General features: G+C 46.5%; 1 protein-coding gene across 1 annotated transcript in view; it reads right to left on the reverse strand.

Moving 5' to 3' along the window:
* LOC122939925 (zinc finger protein 501-like) overlaps nucleotides 1-21,959 on the reverse strand; it is a 551,407-nt gene that overhangs the window by 400,855 nt on the left and 128,593 nt on the right. The window lies entirely within an intron of this gene.

Genomic DNA, 21,959 nt, shown 5'->3' on the forward strand with positions numbered 1-21,959 from the left:
AAATATCACAGGATGAAATCTATATAACATGCCGTGATATTTTCCTACCCCCCCCCCCCCCCCATCACAGGGTAAAAACATATCATGGGATCAGATAAGGGTAGGAAAATATCACAGGATGAAATCTATATAACATGCCGTGATATTTTCCTACCCCCCCTCACAGGGTAAAAACATATCATGGGATCAGATAAGGGTAGGAAAATATCACAGGATGAAATCTATATAACATGCCGTGATATTTTCCTACCCCCCATCACAGGGTAAAAACATATCATGGGATGAGATAAGGGTAGGAAAATATCACAGGATGAAATCTATATAACATGCCGTGATATTTTCCTACCCCCCATCACAGGGTAAAAACATATCATGGGATGAGATAAGGGTAGGAAAATATCACAGGATGAAATCTATATAACATGCCGTGATATTTTCCTACCCCCCCCTCACAGGGTAAAAACATATCATGGGATGAGATAAGGGTAGGAAAATATCACAGGATGAAATCTATATAACATGCCGTGATATTTTCCTACCCCCCATCACAAGGTAAAAACATATCATGGGATGAGATAAGGGTAGGAAAATATCACAGGATGAAATCTATATAACATGCCGTGATATTTTCCTACCCCCCATCACAGGGTAAAAACATATCATGGGATGAGATAAGGGTAGGAAAATATCACAGGATGAAATCTATATAACATGCCGTGATATTTTCCTACCCCCCATCACAGGGTAAAAACATATCATGGGATGAGATAAGGGTAGGAAAATATCACAGGATGAAATCTATATAACATGCCGTGATATTTTCCTACCCCCCATCACAGGGTAAAAACATATCATGGGATGAGATAAGGGTAGGAAAATATCTGTCACGGCTGTTTAAGGGTAACCAGAGCATACACAGTAAGAAGAGCTACTGACCGGACCCAAACTAGGGAAGAGAAAGGGTGCACGGCCACCGATGCCCTGCTCAGAATATGGAGGGAACTGTGGCCACCTCAGATCCAGTCAGGAAATCACCAGGTACACAACAAAGTCTGCACACTTAGCTGATGGAGCTGCAGCCGCAGAGAAGACGGATCCAAGGGCCGCTGGCAATATCCGGAGTGCTTGCAGCAGCAGAACACAGGTCCAGAGAACTAGTAGCTTAAGAAGTGAAGATACTCAAGGCAGAGCTACAACTGAAAAGAGAAATATAATCCACGCCCTGCAATAGGAGGAGGGGTGATTTAAAGGCAGGGAAATCAAACGCAGGAGAGACAGCTGGGAGTAAAGACCTCATCACAGGGGCGGAGAAACAGAACAGTGAGAACACCTCCAAACTTTGACATCATCACAGGGGTGGAGACACAGAGCTGTGAGAACGTCTCAAAGCTCTGGTAGTGACAGTACCCCCCCCCCCCTCTACGGGTGGACTCCGGACACCCAGGACCCACCTTCCCAGGATGAGCCCTATGAAATACCCTGATAAGGCGAGTGGCTTTAATGTCCGACATCAGAACCCACATCCTCTCCTCAGGACCATAACCCTTCCAATGAACGAGGTACTGAAGAGAACCGCGGACAATTTGAGAGTCCACAATTCTGGAAACCTCAAACTCCAGATTGCCATCAACCAAAATCGGAGGAAGAGGCAAAGAGGAGGGTACCGTGGGCTGGACATATGGTTTTAAGAGAGATCTGTGAAATACATTATGTATCTTCCAAACCCGTGGAAGATCAAGGCGGAAGGCAACAGGATTGATGACTGACAAAATTTTATAAGGCCCAATAAACTTGGGACCCAATTTCCAGGAGGGAGCCTTCAGTTTAATATTTCTTGTAGACAACCACACCAGATCACCCACATTCAGGTCCGGACCAGGCACACGTCTCTTATCAGCCACACGCTTATACTTCTCACTCATCTTTCTGAGATTACTCTGAATCTTTTGCCAAATGGTAGACAAAGACGAGGAAAATCTCTCCTCCTCAGGTAAACCAGAAAGAGCCCCTCCCGAGAATGTCCCAAACTGCGGATGGAACCCATATGCACCAAAAAATGGTGACTTATCAGAAGATTCCTGACGACGGTTGTTCAAAGCAAACTCAGCAAGAGGGAGAAATGAACACCAATCCTCCTGGTTCTCTGCCACAAAACAGCGCAAATATGTCTCCAGATTCTGATTGAGGCGCTCAGTCTGACCATTCGACTGCGGGTGAAAAGCAGAAGAGAAGGACAGCCGAACCCCCAGGCGAGAACAGAAAGCCTTCCAGAACCTGGACACAAACTGCGTGCCTCTATCGGAAACAATCTCAGAGGGAATGCCGTGCAATTTAACAATATGATCGACAAAAGCTTGCGCCAACGTTTTAGCATTGGGTAAACCAGGGAAAGGAACGAAATGAGCCATCTTGCTAAAACGGTCCACGACCACCAGGATCACCGACTTCCCCGAGGAACGAGGAAGATCTGTGATAAAGTCCATGGACAGGTGTGTCCAAGGACGGGAAGGTATGGGTAACGGGAGAAGGGAACCTGAAGGTCGTGAACGAGGGACCTTAGCGCGAGCGCACGTCTCACAAGCCGCCACAAAACCCTCCACAGACTTACGAAGAGCCGGCCACCAAAATCTCTGAGCAATGAGATCTACCGTGGCTCTACTCCCGGGGTGACCAGCAAGAACCGTATCATGATGTTCCTTAAAGAGTTTGTGACGTAGCTCAGAAGGCACAAACAACTTCCCGGAGGGACAACGGGCAGGTGCCTCAGACTGGGCAGCCTGGACCTCGGCCTCCAAATCGGAATATAGAGCAGAAACAACTACCCCCTCCGCCAAAATGGGACCCGGGTCCTCTGAGTTTCCTCCTCCCGGAAAACAGCGAGAGAGAGCATCAGCCTTCACATTCTTGATCCCAGGGCGGAAAGTAACAACAAAATTGAATCTGGAGAAGAACAGAGACCATCTGGCCTGTCTCGGATTCATACGCCTGGCCGACTCCAAGTACGCCAGATTCTTATGGTCGGTAAAAACGGTGATAGGGTGCCTGGCCCCCTCCAACCAATGGCGCCATTCCTCGAAAGCCAACTTGATGGCCAACAACTCCCTATCTCCCACATCATAGTTTCTCTCTGCCGGGGAGAGTTTTATAGAGACAAAGGCACAAGGTCGCCATTTGGCAGGAGAGGGGCCCTGGGACAAAACTGCACCCACACCCACCTCGGAAGCATCCACCTCAACAATAAAAGGTAAGGAAACATCGGGATGCACCAAGATGGGAGCAGACGCAAAACTCTCTTTAATCTTAGAAAAGGCTGCAAGCGCCTCCTCCGACCAAGAGAAAAATCCATCCCCTTTTTTGTCATGTCAGTAAGGGGTTTGACAATAGAGGAATAATTCAAAATGAACTTTCTGTAGTAGTTAGCAAAACCCAGAAAGCGCATCAATGCCTTCTGATTTTCAGGAAGCTCCCACTCCTGCACAGCACGGACCTTCTCCGGATCCATGTGAAAACCAGAAGCAGAGAGGAGAAAACCCAGAAATTGAATCTCCGATTCCATAAAAAGACATTTCTCCAACTTGGCATACAGTTTATTTTCCCGCAGTATCTGCAGGACCTGAAAAAGATGATCCTGATGGGTCTGAACATCAGGGGAAAAAATCAAAATATCATCAAGATACACCAATACAAATTTCCCCATTAAATGATAGAAAATACTATTAACAAAATGCTGAAAGACGGCCGGAGCATTCATCAGGCCAAAAGGCATAACGAGATTCTCGAAATGCCCGTTAGGGGTATTAAAGGCCGTTTTCCATTCATCCCCCTCTCTGACCCTGACCAACAATTTGGTTGAAGAGGTCCGGGATCAGAGGAAGGGGATAGGGATCGCGAATCGTGATACGGTTCAGCTCCCTAAAATCTAAGCAAGATCTCAGAGAGCCATCTTTTTTTTTAACAAAAAAAAAACCTGCGGCAACAGGCGACTTTGAGGGACGAATATGCCCCTTCTCGAGACTCTCGGAGATATAGGTTCGCATTGAGAGTCTTTCCGGTTGTGAGAGATTGTAGAGGCGTGCCTTTGGCAGCTTGGCGCCGGGAATGAGGTTAATGGGACAGTCAAACTCCCGGTGAGGAGGTAGCTCCCGAACACCGCTCTCGGAAAACACATCCGAGAAATCAGAGAGAAATGATGGCAGAGTTTTAGTAGACACCTCTGCAAGAGTGGCTGTGAGACAATTCTCTCTACAAAAGTCACTCCACTCATTTATTTGCCTTCCTTGCCAATCAATAGTGGGGTTATGTCTAGTGAGCCAGGGTAACCCCAAAACTAGAGGAGAAGGCAATCCGTTAAGGACAAAACAAGATATATCCTCCACATGAGTGTCACCTATAGCTAGCCGGATATTGTGAACAATGCCTTTCAGAGATCTCTGCGAGAGTGGGGCAGAGTCAATAGCAAAAACAGGTATATCCTTTTCTAATGTACAAACCTGAAAACCATGCAAGGCTACAAATTGAGTGTCAATAAGATTGACGGCCGCTCCACTATCGACAAAAATCTCACAAGGAATGACTTTGCTCCCTAGCGCCACCCTGGCAGACAGGAGAAAACGGGAACTGCAGGTCAAAGGAAAAACATCAATTCCCACATCAACTTTGCCCAAAGTAGCAGATAAAGCAGAACTTGATGATCTACCTCTTGAGGTTTTTCTCTTATTATCGCTCTTAGTACAGTTCAGGAATCTCCTAGACGGACAAACATTTGCCAAATGACCTATGCCTCCACAACAAAAACACACCATATTCTGAGGACTAAATCCTCTTTTATCAGGGGCAAGTCGGCCTAGCTGCATGGGCTCCTCCTCAGAGGGGAGCGAGACAGGATGAGACCCCTGCATACTGAATGAGTCCGCACCATTGCCCCTAGACTGACAATGGCTGGACGGAGAGGTCTTGTTTCTTTCCCTTAGACGCCTGTCAAGGCGTACCGCTAATGACATGGCAGACTCTAAGGACGTTGGTCTCTCATGGAAAGCAAAGGCATCTTTCAAACCCTCTGAGAGACCATGACAGAACTGACTTCGGAGTGCAGCATCATTCCAGCCTGAATCAGCTGCCCATCTCCGAAATTCAGAACAATAAAGCTCCGCAGACAGTTTGTTCTGGCATAGAACACGTAAGTTCGATTCTGCCAGAGCAACACGATCCGGGTCATCATATATCTGCCCCAGGGCCACAAAAAATCTTTCCACGGATCGAAGGGAAGGATCCCCTGATGGCAGCGAAAAAGCCCAAGTCTGAGCATTACCTCTGAGCAGGGAGATGACAATCCTCACCCTCTGTTCCTCATTACCAGAGGAGTGGGGACACAAACAAAAATGGAGTTTACATGCCTCTCTGAAGCGAAAAAAATTCTCACTGCCCCCGGAGAACGTTTCCGGAAGTGAGACCTTTGGCTCGCAACAGACTCCATGAGCCGGAGCAGAGCCCAATGCTTGTAGCTGAGTCACAGATTGACGGAGATCCGCTACTTCCAAAGAAAGACCCTGCATGCGGTCAACCAGGTCAGGAAGCGGATCCATGTCAACAAGGACGGTTTTGGTGGATTATAATGTCACGGCTGTTTAAGGGTAACCAGAGCATACACAGTAAGAAGAGCTACTGACCGGACCCAAACTAGGGAAGAGAAAGGGTGACCCCTGTCAGACCCTCAACACTCTCCCTATGCTGCTAAAGCACATGCCCGGATCCAAATGGTGGAACGAGGCATGTCCGCGTACCTTAGACTGATGAGCCCTGTAACCCCTACAATAGTGGAAGGGGCACGGCCACCGATGCCCTGCTCAGAATATGGAGGGAACCGTGGCCACCTCAGATCCAGTCAGGAAATCACCAGGTACACAACAAAGTCTGCACACTTAGCTGATGGAGCTGCAGCCGCAGAGAAGACGGATCCAAGGGCCGCTGGCAATATCCAGAGTGCTTGCAGCAGCAGAACACAGGTCCAGAGAACTAGTAGCTTAAGAAGTGAAGATACTCAAGGCAGAGCTACAACTGAAAAGAGAAATATAATCCACGCCCTGCAATAGGAGGAGGGGTGATTTAAAGGCAGGGAAATCAAACGCAGGAGAGACAGCTGGGAGTAAAGACCTCATCACAGGGGCGGAGAAACAGAACAGTGAGAACACCTCCAAACTCTAAGTGACATCATCACAGGGGTGGAGACACAGAGCTGTGAGAACGTCTCAAAGCTCTGGTAGCGACAATATCACAGGATGAAATCTATATAACATGCCGTGATATTTTCCTACCCCCCATCACAGGGTAAAAACATATCATGGGATGAGATAAGGGTAGGAAAATATCACAGGATGAAATCTATATAACATGCTGTGATATTTTCCTACCCCCCATCACAGGGTAAAAACATATCATGGGATGAGATAAGGGTAGGAAAATATCACAGGATGAAATCTATATAACATGCCGTGATATTTTCCTACCCCCCCTCACAGGGTAAGAACATATAACAATAGGATAGCAAAATATGACAGGGTAGGATACTACATTGGCTAGCCATACACGGTACAATCCCCCGTGCGATCGAGTGATTATTTCAGTGAATAATCGCTTGATGGCGGGAAAATGGCAAGTGCCATTGGATGCAACGGACTGTTAGTGAAAAATCGCTCGCAGAGATCGGACCGGTTGGTAAATCTCGGTGCAATCGTAATAGGAAATCATATAATGGAATTGTATCGGATCGCAAAGTTCGCTCGCAATTTCGTGATCCGACGGACCGATTTGTGATCACAAAAAAATAGTGATCACAAATTGGTTGCACGGCGCAGCAGTGAATAAAAAAGTTCAGATCATTATTATACTTTCAAAATAGTAAACTACATACAGCAGTGAATGAAAAAGTAAAGATCATTATTAGGCTACTTTCACACTAGCGTTCAGAACGGATCCGTCTGCATTATTTTAGCATATAAAAGCTAAGTGTGAAAATAGCCTCGTACGGATCCGTCCAGACTTTCAATGTAAAGTCAATGGGGGACGGATCCGCCTGAAGATTGAGCCATATTGTGGCATCTTCAAACGGATCCAACCCCATTGACTTACATTGTAAGTCTGGACGGATCCGCACGCCTCCGCACGGCCAGGCGGACACCCGAACGCTGCAAGCAGCGTTCAGCTGTCCGCCTGTCCGTGCGGAGGCGAGCGGAGCGGAGGCTGAACGCCGCCAGACTGATGCAGTCTGAGCGGATCCGCATCCATTCAGACTGCATCAGGGCTGGACGGCTGCGTTCGGGTCCGCTCGTGAGCCCCTTCAAACGGACCTCACGAGTGGACCGATGAACGCAAGTGTGAAAGTAGCCTTAAAAAGGTTACTGAAGAATATACTTTCAATAAAGTAAGGGTAGGAAAATATCATAGGCAGCCATTTACCACATGTATAGCTGTGCTATTTTCCTACCAGATATAATGGGTGGGGAGAATGGGCGGGAACTTTACATGTGGGTGTGGAATTCACTTTTACTGAGCATGCTCAGTTTGCCGGGTAGGAAAATATCTGAGGTAGGAAAATATCTCAGAACACCGGGCCTGGTCTGAGAGGTCGGAGCTGTCTCTGTGTGGTGTGTATGTAGCGGAGCTGTCTCTGTGTGAGATGTGTATGTATTGGAGCTGTCTCTGTGTGACGTGTATGTAGCAGAGCTGTCTCTGTGTGATGTGTATGTAGCGGAGCTGTCTCTGTGTGATGTGTATGTAGCAGAGCTGTCTCTGTGTGGTGTGTATGTAGCGGAGCTGTCTCTGTGTGATGTGTATGTTGCGGAGCTGTCTCTGCATGATGTGTATGTAGCGGTGCTGTCTCTGTGTGATGTGTATGTAGAGGAGCTGTCTCTGTGTGACGTGTATGTAGCGGAGCTGTCTCTGTGTGATGTGTATGTAGCGGAGCTGTCTCTGTGTGATGTGTATGCAGCGGAGCTGTCTCTGTGTGACGTGTATGTAGCGGAGCTGTCTCTGTGTGACCTGTATGTAGCGGAGCTGCCTCTGTGTGATGTGTATGTAGCAGAGCTGTCTCTGTGTGATGTGTATGTAGCGGAGCTGTCTCTGTGTGACGTGTATGTAGCGGAGCTGTCTCTGTGTGACGTGTATGTAGCGGAGCTGTCTCTGTGTGGTGTGTATGTAGCGGAGCTGTCTCTGTGTGACGTGTATGTAGCGGAGCTGTCTCTGTGTGATGTGTATGTAGCAGAGCTGCCTCTGTGTGATGTGTATGTAGCAGAGCTGTCTCTGTGTGATGTGTATGTAGTGGAGCTGTCTCTGTGTGACGTGTATGTAGCGGAGCTGTCTCTGTGTGATGTGTATGTAGCGGAGCTGTCTCTGTGTGATGTGTATGTAGCGGAGCTGTCTCTGTGTGATGTGTATGTAGCGGAGCTGTCTCTGTGTGATGTGTATGTAGCGGAGCTGTCTCTGTGTGATGTGTATGTAGCGGAGCTGTCTGTGTGATGTGTATGTAGCGGAGCTGTCTCTGTGTGATGTGTAAGTAGCGGAGCTGTCTCTGTGTGACGTGTATGTAGCGGAGCTGTCTCTGTGTGACGTGTATGTAGCGGAGCTGTCTCTGTGTGACGTGTATGTAGCGGAGCTGTCTCTGTGTGATGTGTATGTAGCGGAGCTGTCTCTGTGTGATGTGTATGTAGCAGAGCTGTCTCTGTGTGATGTGTTTGTAGCAGAGCTGTCTCTGTGTGATGTGTATGTAGCAGAGCTGTCTCTGTGTGATGTGTATGTAGAGGAGCTGTCTCTGTGTGATGTGTTTGTAGCAGAGCTGTCTCTGTGTGATGTGTATGTAGCGGAGCTGTCTCTGTGTGATGTGTATGTAGAGGAGCTGTCTCTGTGTGATGTGTTTGTAGCAGAGCTGTCTCTGTGTGATGTGTATGTAGAGGAGCTGTCTCTGTGTGATGTGTATGTAGCAGAGCTGTCTCTGTGTGATGTGTATGTAGCAGAGCTGTCTCTGTGTGATGTGTATGTAGCCCTGTCTGCTATCAAGATCTCGCACCTGTGCCGTAACCGTATTCAGTCGGCGCAGGCGCACTAAGAGGTGGCCGCTCGCTCGGCTGCTCCATCCTCAATGCGCCTGCGCCGATGATGTCACATCTACACCAGGCGCATTGAGGATCAAGCAGCTGAGCGAGCGTCCGCCTCTCTTGGCCTGCGCCGACTGAATACCGTTACGGCGCAGGCGCGAGATTTTGAATGCAAACAGGGCCAGCAGAGGACGATTCCATTCCCTGGCCCTGTCAATCACAATGCGGAGGGGGCGTCTTTAGGATCGGAGGATGCAGCTGCTACCAGTAAGTAGCCGCCCTACTTGCTGGTAGCAAGGTAATTAGCATATTTTAAAAGCTCGTTTTTAACAGAATCTATTGGACCAAAATGATTAATTAGATTATGTAGGGATTATAAGTAAGCAAAAAAAAATAAAACGGTTTAGTGGGGTGACAGAAGCCCTTCAAGGATTCACGTATCATAGAAGAGTGGTGTGTTGTGATCTATTCTGTACTGGAAAAATATATATTTGTACCGTGTAGAATAGAAGATAAAAAAATTACGATTCTTGATGCTAACTAAAAAGATGATGACACAATTGCAAGCTTTCGAGACTACTTGGGCCTCTTCCTCAGCCGTCTTTTCAGACAGTATCTGTAGATTCACATATTTATACACCAAATTACATAGGATTAATGAGGTAAATGAGACAAGTGATGTAAAGCAGATCAATATGAGTGGAGGAGGAAACAAACAGTTATGGCAGTAAATTGTGGGAGAAATTATAGCTAAGGATATAGATAAGAAGTTTTATTGTCTTCTAATAGATATCCAGTCCATTAATGCGATGGACCCAAGAGGTCTTGGGGGCACATTCCTTAAGAGATCTAGAAGGATATAAATCCAGGTGATACATTCCATTCCTGGTCCGAGTGTGTCAAAGGTCGTCATGTGTTTGTATTCCCAGATTCTCCTGTCCTTCTGAGATTTGAAATTCCCTTTTAATATCAAATCTTTCATATCTGTGAAGATGTGGTCAGGGCTACAAACGTGTTTTGGTACAGAAAATCTTTCTTTTCTTCATTTATTATGTGTCAATAAGAGTTCATTCTGTTTCTAAGCCCCAGTAGGACATTTGGTACATAAAATCAAATAGACCACATTTGGTGTGGAACAGGTAAAGGTGTATTGGGGATCGGCACCTTGTCTGTGGTCATTATGTAAGGACAGGTCTTACAATTGGTCTGTTTGCAGGGGAATGTCCCTGTTAGGGGGTGTTGCCTATAGCACAGGGAGTGGGGGGGGGGGGGGGACTGGAAATATAGATTTCAGTCATTTTTGTAGTATTGGATGTAGTCTCCTAACAACCCTAGGATTTCCAGATGTGGGTTATAGGCGACTACTAGACATACCTAATGAGTTTCTTGTTTTGTATTGTAGGAGCTCACTCCTTGGTAATCTGGTGGCTCTGGCTAGGGCTGAAACGATTATTCGAATAACTCGATTAAATCGAGTCAAAAAATTCATCGATGCAGTTTCCCTGCATCGAGGAATCGTTCAGATCACGTGATCACGGAGCGGGAGTGAAATTAAGCGTCTCACTCACCGCTTCCGTGTCCTCCGGAGCCAGAGAGGCAGGACTGAGCGGCCGGCACAGAGGAGGAGGGAGTCTCTCCCTCCCCACTGTGCGCGGCTGCCGCTGAAGACCAAGTAGGAGGAGGAGGGGAGGGACTGAGGAGGAGGGGAGGGGAGGGACTGTGGCCACTGCGCCACCAATGAATGTGCCGGCCATATCCCCAGGGTCCCCCTCCTCCCCCCCATCATTGGTGGCAGTGTCAGTTCCGATCGGAGCCCCAGCAGTGTACTGCTGGGGCTCCGATCGGTTACCATGGGAGCCAGGACGCTGCTTAAGTCCTGGCTGCCATGGTATGTTAGTAGTGAGCAGAGAGCAGCGCATTATACTCACGTGCGCTGTGGCGGACGGTCGCTCCTTCTTCTGTCTGTGCGGCGGATTGCTAATGCTTACAGCATTAGCAATGCGCCGCACAGACCTATGAGAAGGAGCGACCGCCGGCCACAGCGCACGTGAGTATAATGCGCTGCTCTCTGCTCACTAACATACCATGGCAGCCAGGACTTAAGCAGCGTCCTGGCTCCCATGGTAACCGATCTGAGCCCCAGCATTACACTGCTGGGGCTCCGATCGGAACTGCCACCAATGATGGGGGGGGAGGGGGACCCTGTGGCCACTGCCACCAATGATTAATACTGGGGGGGGAGGGAGGGGGGGTTGCGTTACCAGAGGGGGCAGATCAGAGGCTGGGGGAGGCAGATCAGAGGCTGGGGGGAGGCAGATCAGGAGGGGGGGGGGCAGATCAGAGGCTGGGGGGAGGGGGGGAGGGAGATCAGAGGCTGGGGGGAGGGGGGAGGCAGATCAGAGGCTGGGGGGAGGGAGATCAGAGGCTGGGGGAGGCAGATCAGAGGCTGGGGGAGGCAGATCAGAGGCTGGGGGGAGGCAGATCAGGAGGGGGGGGGGCAGATCAGAAGCTGGGGGGGGGGAGGGAGATCAGAGGCTGGGGGGAGGGAGATCAGAGGCTGGGGGGAGGGGGGAGGCAGATCAGAGGCTGGGGGGAGGGAGATCAGAGGGAGGGGGGAGGCAGATCAGAGGGAGGGGGGAGGCAGATCAGAGGCTGGGGGGGGGCAGGCAGATCAGAGGCTGGGGGGGAGGCAGATCAGAGGCTGGGGGGGGCAGATCAGAGGCTGGGGGGGAGCCAGATCAGAGGCTGGGGGGGGGCCAGATCAGAGGCTGGGGGGGGGGAGCCAGATCAGAGGCTGGGGGCAAGCAGATCAGAGGCTGGGGGGAGGCAGATGGAGAGAGAGTGGTTAATGGAGGCTGCAAGCACCACCTTGGCATTAGGCATGTATAAAGTTATTAACCCCTTCAAACCAATAACTTTATACATACCTAATTACGTACGTTATTTTAAGTAGCTTTTTCTTATTAGATTACTCGATGAATCGAGAAATATAATCGATAGAATACTCGATTACAAAAATATTCGTTTACTGCAGCCCTAGCTCTGGCAATTAGTTTTCACTGTAATTGGATGGTATCCCTGACTCAAAAATGTCTTTTAGAGGTTTCCAATGTGTTTATCCCTGTCTGTAGAGTTTGAACATATGTGGTTGTATCTAATGGCCTGACTGTAGATGATGGAGTTTTTTATGTGTTTGGGGTGGGGCAGTTTCCACCACAAACACATAAAAAACTCATGGTTTCTGGTAAAGAGTTGTTTCTATTTTATTGTTCTGTATCTTGATGATGGAATCCAAACTTTTATTTCAGTAGAGGAGTAGCTGAGTGTTAAATTGATGGTGGGATTAAAGCATTCATGGAATGTTTTTAGTTGTTCAGATCCAGGCAACATGATTATGATGTCATAAATATAACGATAATTGGCCAAAGGTTTGATGGGCAGGAGGACAGGAGGTCACTTTCAAGCAAGAACAGATTTGCATATTATGATACCATTTTGCTTCCCATTTCTAGTTTTCTGTAGGTACAGCCAGGTCCATAAATATTGGGACATGGACACAATTCTAACACTTTTGCCTCTATTCACCACCACAATGGAATTGAAATAAAACGAACAAGATGTGCTTTACCTGCAGACTGTCAGCTTTAATTTGAGGGTATTTACATCCAAATCAGGTGAACGGTGCAGGAATTACAACAGTTTGCATATGTGCCTCCCACTTGTTAAGGGACCAAAAGTAATGGGACAGAATAATAATCATAAATCAAACCTTCACTTTTTAATACTTGGTTGCAACTCCTTTGCAGTCAATTACAGCCTGAAGTCTGGAACGCATAGACATCACCAGAGGCTGGGTTTCATCCCTGGTGATGCTCTGCCAGGCCTCTACTGCAACTGTCTTCAGTTCCTGCTTGTTCTTGGGGCATTTTCCCTTCAGTTTTGTCTTCAGCAAGTGAAATGCATGCTCAATCGGATTCAGGTCCGGTGATTGACTTGGCCATTGCAGAACATTCCACTTCTTTCTCTTAAAAAACTCTTTGGTTGCTTTTGCAGTATGCTTTGGGTCATTGTTCATCTGCACTGTGAAGCGCCGTCCAATGCGTTCTGAAGCATTTGGCTGAATATGAGCAGATAATATTGCCCGAAACACTTCAGAATTCATCCTGCTGCTTTTGTCAGCAGTCACATCATCAATAAATACAAGAGAACCAGTTCCATTGGCAGCCATACATACCCACGCCATGACACTACCACCACCATGCTTCACTGATGAGGTGGAATGCTTAGGATCATGAGCAGTTCCTTTCCTTCTCCATACTCTTCTCTTCCCATCACTCTGGTACAAGTTGATCTTGGTCTTATCTGTCCATAGGATGTTGTTCCAGAACTGTGAAGGCTTTTTTAGATGTCGTTTGGCAAATTCTAATCTGGCCTTCCTGTTTTTGAGGCTCACCAATGGTTTACATCTTGTGGTGAACCCTCTGTATTCACTCTGGTGAAGTCGTTCTCTTGATTGCTGACTTCGACACACATACACCTACCTCCTGGAGAGTGTTCTTGATCTGGCCAACTGTTGTGAAGGGTGTTTTCTTCACCAGGGAAAGAATTCTTCGGTCATCCACCACAGTTGTTTTCCGTGGTCTTCCGGGTCTTTTAGTGTTGCTGAGCTCACCGGTGAGTTTCTTCTTTTTAAGAATGTTCCAAACAGTTGTCTTGGCCACACCTAATGTTTTTGCTATCTCTCTGATGGGTTTGTTTTGTTTTTTTCAGCCTAATTATGGCTTGCTTCACTGATGGTGACAGCTCTTTGGATCTCATCTTGAGAGTTGACAGCAATAGTGTCACAGTCGTTACCTCTGGCTGTGACCTTCTGTCTATGCTCTCGCTGCAGCTCCGTTCCTGTGTGTTTGTGGTTCTTTATGGGTTAACTCCCCTGTGTGCCTATTAGGAGTTAATCGTCTGTCTGCTCCATTGGTGTGGCCTCTCTGCTGCACCCATGGAACCTGTATATAAGGCCTCTTGCACACTGCCGTGTTTCACGGCCGTATGCGGGCCGTGGAACCGCGGCCTGGATCCCTCCTGAGAGCAGGAGCGCACGGCGTCACTGGTTGCTATGACGCCGTGCGCTCCCTGCTGCCGCCGCTATACAGCAATACACTGGTATGATCTATACCAGTGTATTACTGTACTGTGCCGGCAGCAGGGAGCGCACGGCGTCATAGCAACCAGTGACGCCGTGCGCTCCTGCTCTCAGGAGGGATCCAGGCCGCGGTTCCACGGCCCGCATACGGCCGTGAAACATGGCAGTGTGCAAGAGGCCTTAGGCTGAGGTTTCCTCAGTTCTGGGTCAGCTCTCCTGGTGTATGTTGTCTTGTCCTGCTCCTAGTTTGTACTTACTCTCCCATGCTGCTGACCCATGGGATCCGTGTCTGTCTGTCTGTGCTCTGTGGGTTTCCTACTTGTTCATTCCCGTCCTCTTTCCTGTGTTTTGTTATCTGTTCTGCCAGTTATGTTTGAGTCACCTTTTGTGTATTTATATCTCTGTTCAGCAAGCCCTTGCTTCACCTTGATTTGCAGCAGAGTGCCATGGGCAAGGCCATGCAGTTTACCACTGGTGGAGCTAGTCCTTCTCTGCTTATTGTCACTCCTGTTTCCTTGCTATGAACTCCTGCTTGTGTTTTTAGTTGCCTGCTTGTATTTGCCTGTTTGTTATGTTTGCCTATGTACCGTCGGTACCTTCTGGTACCTGTTGTCCGTTTGCTCCTGTTGTCACTGTCTAGTTCACGCTCCAGAGTGGACCCTGGCAACTCCCTGCGGCAAAGCCTAACCCTACCATCTGGGGCCCTAGTGAATACCAGGAGTTGCTTAGTCACGCCCCTCTGGAGTATTACTAGACAGTGGCGCAGTGGGGGTTTTCCTCCCACTGTGCGGATGGTACATAGAGCTCTCTATTTCCCTGTGTTTCTCTCCTTGGATTCTGTTTGTGCAATAAACTCTTGTGTGTCTGTACCTGAGTTCCGTTTGTTTATTGCTTGACGACGCGGAGGTCTCTCCTGGGACCTCCAACTCGTGACAAACAGATTCCAAATGCAAATAGCACACTTGAAATGAACTCTGGCCCTTTATCTGCTCATTGTAATTGGGATAATGAGGGAATAACACACACCTGGCCATGGAACAGCTGAGAAGCCAATTGTCCCATTACTTTTGGTCCCTTAACAAGTGGGAGGCACATATGCAAACTGTTGTAATTCCTACACCGTTCACCTGATTTGGATGTAAATACCCTCAAATTAAAGCTGACAGTCTGCAGGTAAAGCGCATCTTGTCTGTTTCATTTCAAATCCATTGTGGTGGTGTATAGAGCCAAAAATGTTAGAATTGTTCCTTTATTTTTCATAAAGACCTCATAGGCTTTTAATCCATTCTAGTGTAGAATATTGGAATTATCCATGATAGCCAGGATAGTTCCCTCTGGTAGGAGACCTATTGCAGACAGTTTATTTAGTATGCCTGTTCTGTCCTGGAGGTAGCTTAGATAGGTCATCAATATCAGATCGGTGGGGGTCCGACTCCCAGCACCCCTGCCGATCTGCTGTTTGAAGAGAAGGCAGCGCTCATACGAGAGCTGCTTTCTCTGCTGTGTTTACCTACTCTCTGCAGCAATTGCAGTGGTGATCAGTGTAATTACAAGTATGGCGTCCCCATTTACTTCTGTGGGGCTTCTCCGTCTTTTCAAGCAAACACTACAGATCCGTGCCATATAAGTGAATGAGGACACCCATACTTGTAATTACACCTGCTCACCACTGCAGCTTCTGCGATGAGCAGGTAAATACAGCAGAGAAGGCAGCGCTCGTATGTGTCTGCCTTCTCTTCAAACATCTAATCGGTTGGGGTGCTGAGAATCGGACCTCTGCCAATCTGATATTGAGGACCTATCCTAAGGATAGGTTATCAATAGTAAAAAGCGGACAGCCCCTTTAAGGACAGCTTTCAACCACTCAGAAGTGTGCTCACATATGAGATTATCGGTCTCCTTGGATTTCCAGGTTTGTAAATCTTGGGCCAGTTGCAATAAGTAGGCCAGTAGCTATAAGTTGATAGTACACCCGTGTCTGGTCTGATTGCAGTTTTATATAGTAGCGTGTCTGTCAGTTGCCTGTTTGTTTCTTTCATGTTGTCAGATGTATTAATTATGACTATAGCCCCTACTTTGCTAAGTTAATATTGAATTCTTAATTGTTTTACAAAGATTAAATTACCTTCCTCTTGTGAGCATTAACGTTAGATAGATTTTGTCATCTGTCTGAAGGATTCTATTTATCGGGGTGGCCAACCTTACAGACACAAAGAGCCAGAAAAAAAAAAGTATAACTACCAGGAGCCACAAGCTATATATTTACACAAATATGCGTGTACACAACAGTATTACTGCAATTGAGTTTTTAAACTTTTAAAAGTGCATTTAAACCACCTTTCCTATCTGTAATGTAGACAACTTTAGTGAGACTTTGGCAATCTTTGTTTTTCACAATGTGTTTCAAGTCTGGCTTGTATTCAGTTGTTAATACTCAAAGCAACTCTTTCATATGTGTGTCAGTAAGAACAGAGTGATGCATTGATTTCACGTTTCAGGGTGGAAAAAAACGATTCACAAACATAGGTTAAGCCAAACATTGACAGAGGCTTCAGTGCAGTTCGTTTTACATTGTGATACTTCTTCATAGGCACAATTTGAGTTGTTGCTTTATCTGTCACCAGTGAGGTTTTCAAACAATCTGAATCGACAGCAAAAGGGTTAACGAGGAATGTAATTTGTGGCCTTTTCAGTTGTAGATCATGCAATCTGTCCTCAAAGGTCCTTTGTAGGTTTTCAAGAAGTTCTGCGTAGTAAGAAGTTCTCCTTTTCAGGATCTCAGCAGTTTGGACACTTGTATTTGCCATAGAGGGGAAATGTGTTAGTTCTCCCTTTTTCAGATGAGTTTTAAAAAGCTTGAGCTTGTTAACAAATGCAAAAACTGTTTGCACTAGATTGGGTAGCATCTTTAATTTCCCTTGGAACTCAAGGTTGAGTTTATCCAGGTGGTGCAGCATGTCCACCAGAAATGCCAGATCCAAAATCCACTGGGAATCAGAGAGCACAGGATAGTCTTTGTGTTTTTCTTCCAGGAACAACTTTACTTGACTCAAAAGTTCAAAAAAAAAATTGATATCGCCTTACCTCTTGAAAGCCACATTACCGAGCAGTGAGGTGGCAAATCACTGGGAAGGTTCTCATGAAGGTCTGCAATAAGATTTCTGAACTGTCTGTGATTAAGTGTATGAGTGCGAATAAAATTGACAATTTTCAGAACAGGCATCATGACGTAGGTCCAAATTTAGCTGTTTAGACACCAGCTACTCCTGATGAATGATGCAATGAAATGTCCAAAATTCTGGAAATCGGTCATCACATTTAGACAGCCCGACAAGGTCATTCACAGATCCTATTATAGACGGTGCTCCATCTGTGGTTATGGCTGCGAGTTTTGATGATGGCAAATTTGCCTTTTCAACTACAGTCATCAGGGTCTCTTTCATATCGATGCCACGAGTTCTGTCTAACGGGACAATATCAAGTAGCTCTTCTTTTATTGTGCAGTTGTCTGATACTGACCGTACTAAAATTGCCAACTGAGATTTGTTAGTAGACTCATCCAATGCAATACTGAAATCCTGGCATTTCTCAAGGTCAGAGTACAGTTGTGTTTCAACTGCAATGTTAATGTCTGATATTCTGTGTTTGACTGTATGTGGTAACAATTGGAGGTCTGATACCATTCATTTCAAAGGTTCATCTTCTGGAGACAAGATTGGAATGGCGTCACTGAGGCAACTTTTCACAAATTCCCCTTGTTGCAAGTGACATTCCATGCCAGTTGATAGGATGCAAGTGTGACAGTTTCTGAATGTTTTGTAAGTTTCTTAAACAACTGAGTTTGTCATTCTGAGTGGTGTTTCAACACGTTTAGCTTGTGTTTTTGCGAAGTTGGGTACCTTTCGGAAAGTCTTGGTCCATTTTAGCATGTTGTGAGGCAAAGTGGCGCTAAAGATTCGAAGCTTTAAAATGTGATAGTGATGTCTGGCATGTCAAACAGAATGGCTTCCCTTTCCTCTCAGTGAAAAAATACAAATCCTCCCACTCCAGTAGAAATGTTCTGTGTTCATCTTCATGTTTACGCTTGGCTTTATGCTTCCCAGACACTGCCACCTTTAGTTGACGTCTGGTGAAGTTGCAACTTTTTCCTTAATGAGGGGTGGGGGCTGGCTTTGGTTTGGTTTCCTCCAGTTGTAAGATACACCTTGGTTTTAGAGGAGAAAAATATGATATATATATTTTTTTTAACAGATAAGACCCCCGATCCTCATCAAACCTCCAAAATAAGACCCCCAATGCTCAGATCTGACATTACAAATCAGACACCCTCATGCTCAGATGACCCCCCCCCCTTCCCATGCACAGATCACCTTCCAATGCTCAGATGATCTGACATGAGGGGAAATTTGAGCATGGGGTGCCTAATTTGTGGTGTCTGATATGAGCACTGGGGGGGGGGGGCACTTATTTTGTGGGTCTGATGAGGATTTTGGGGTTTGGATGGACTGAATGAAATAACTCAAGTTCCACTTTATTAGGTTTACACATACAGAAATTGATAACACAGATCTTTCAGTAGCTACAGTATATTGGAGCAGTGGTTCATATGGTCAGGGTTTAGCTTTGTTCTGTAAGTAAAGGGAAGGACACCCTTGCGCTCCTATTGTTTAGTTGTGTAGATCTGCCTGTAAAGGAAGATTCCGCTGCTAGGGGTCTATAAAGGAGCTGTTGTCCTCCTAAAGAGAGAATGTAAATCACTGGTGTATCACCTGTGGGTGATATAAGACATCGGCGATGTAAGTGTTTTGTTCTGTAAGTGTTTGTGCTAAGCCCTGCCTTATATTTGTAGAGTTTATTTTCCTTATTGTGGATCAAAAATATCCATTTTGTTGTAGCACTGTTGGAGTTTTTGTTTTTTGCTCTCTGCAAGTTTGTTTCCGTTTTTCAATTTCAGTTTGGACCTCAATATTGATGCTGTAGAAAACCATGTAAAAGGTGATTCCACTGCAGAAATCCTGTAGCACAAGAGGTAACATTAAAAGGCATGAACCATTGAAGAAACTACCGTATTTTTCACCCCATAAGACGCACGCACGCCCCCCCCCCAAATAGTGGAAAAATGCCCCTGCATCTTATGGGGCGAATGCTGACATTTTTACATCGCAGGCTGCAATGTATATGCAAGCGAGGAGGAGCTGTGGGCCGGCAATTTCGGCAGGGCGGTGCAGTCACTGTACTCCGGCCCCGCCGCTCCAGTGCTGCACTATACAAATATAAAATGTCTCATTCAATTAAAAGTGATTACACATGCCCCCCACTCCTAATATTACCGTACATCCTAACAGCTTATGAATGAAGCAGGCGGCGCAGGTGAGTGACGCGCTGGACGCCCGGCCTGCCTGCGTTGTACAGAAGCTGTTAGGGTGTACGGTAATATTAGGAGTGAGGGGGCATGTTTAATCACCTTTAATTGAATGAGACATTTTATATTTGTATACTGCAGCGGCAGGAAGGGGATCTGTGGATGACAACAGTGTCAGCCACAGATCCCCCCGTAACAGTGTCAGCCACAGATCCCCCCGTAACAGTGCATCATCCACAGATCCCCCCCATAACAGTGCGTCATCCACAGATCCCCCCATAACAGTGCGTCATCCACAGATCCCCCCATAACAGTGCGTCATCCACAGATCCCCCCATAACAGTGCGTCATCCACAGATCCCCCCATAACAGTGCGTCATCCACAGATCCCCCCATAACAGTGCCATCCACAAAATATTTTTTTTCTTATTTTCCTCATACAAACTACAATTTAGCGTGGTATTAAAAAGCAGGAAGTGCTCAACCCCATATGCAGTGGTGCATCTACAGGTCCTTCTCAAAAAATTAGCATATTGTGATAAAGTTCATTATTTTCTGTAATGTACTGATAAACATTAGACTTTCATATATTTTAGATTCATTACACACCAACTGAAGTAGTTCAAGCCTTTTATTGTTTTAATATTGATGATTTTGGCATACAGCTCATGAAAACCCAAATTTCCTATCTCAAAAAATTAGCATATTTCATCCGACCAATAAAAGAAAAGTGTTTTTAATACAAAAAAAAGTCAACCTTCAAATAATTATGTTTAGTTATGCACTCAATACTTGGTCGGGAATCCTTTTGCAGAAATCACTGCTTCAATGCGGCGTGGCATGGAGGCAATCAGCCTGTGGCACTGCTGAGGTGTTATGGAGGCCCAGGATGCTTCGATAGCGGCCTTAAGCTCATCCAGAGTGTTGGGCCTTGCGTCTCTCAACTTTCTCTTCCCAATATCCCACAGATTCTCTATGGGGTTCAGGTCAGGAGAGTTGGCAGGCCAATTGAGCACAGTAATACCATGGTCAGTAAACCATTTACCAGTGGTTTTGGCACTGTGAGCAGGTGCCAGGTCGTGCTGAAAAATGAAATCTTCATCTCCATAAAGCTTTTCAGCATATGGAAGCATGAAGTGCTCCAAAATCTCCTGATAGCTAGCTGCATTGACCCTGCCCTTGATAAAACACAGTGGACCAACACCAGCTGCTGACATGGCACCACAGACCATCACTGACTGTGGGTATTGACACTGGACTTCAGGCATTTTGGCATTTCCCTCTCCCCAGTCTTCCTCCAGACTCTGGCACTTTGATTTCCGAATGACATGCAACAGTCCAGTGCTGCTTCTCTGTAGCCCAGGTCAGGCGCTTCTGCCGCTGTTTCTGGTTCAAAAGTGCCTTGACCTGGGGAATGCGGCACCTGTAGCCCATTTCCTGCACACGCCTGTACACGGTGGCTCTGGATGTTTCTACTCCAGACTCAGTCCACTGCTTTCCGCACGTCCCCCAAGGTCTGGAATCGGTCCTTCTCCACAATCTTCCTCAGGGTCCGGTCACCTCTTCTCGTTGTGCAGCGTTTTCTGCCACACTTTTTCCTTCCCACAGACTTCCCACTGAGGTGCCTTGATACAGCACTCTGGGAACAGCCTATTCGTTCAGAAATTTCTTTCTGTGTCTTACCCTCTTGCTTGAGGGTGTCAATGATGGCCTTCTGGACAGCAGTCAGGTCGGCAGTCTTACCCATGATTGCGATTTTGAGTAATGAACCAGGCTGGGAGTTTTTAAAAGCCTCAGGAATCTTTTGCAGGTGTTTAGAGTTAATTAGTTGATATAGATGATTAGGTTAATAGCTCGTTTAGAGAACCTTTTCATGATATGCTAATTTTTTGAGATAGGAATTTTGGGTTTTCATGAGCTGTATGCCAAAATCATCAATATTAAAACAATAAAAGGCTTGAACTACTTCAGTTGGTGTGTAATGAATCTAAAATATATGAAAGTCTAATGTTTATCAGTACATTACAGAAAATAATGAACTTTATCACAATATGCTAATTTTTTGAGAATGACCTGTATACTGGGGGGGGGGGGGGGGGCAGATCCCGCACTTGTGGCCCGTTGCTAATGGCAATCCCCAGCAAAAATGCATACAATGGAGGATGCCTGCAGCGGACCACAAGTACCACAATGGACATCCTACACAGGATAGCAATTGTGTGGATGTGATAAGCAGTCAAAATGACATAACAAAAACAAAGACAGGTGCACTATGCTCAGACATGTCCTCCAAGCAGGATATGTTGGCTAATTCTCAATTTTACACCAGTATGAGGGTTAGTAAGACCGCATAGTGCACCTGTCTTTGTTT

The sequence above is a fragment of the Bufo gargarizans genome, chromosome 6 (assembly GCF_014858855.1).
Source record: "Bufo gargarizans isolate SCDJY-AF-19 chromosome 6, ASM1485885v1, whole genome shotgun sequence".
In the NCBI taxonomy this organism is placed as follows: Eukaryota; Metazoa; Chordata; class Amphibia; order Anura; family Bufonidae; genus Bufo; species Bufo gargarizans.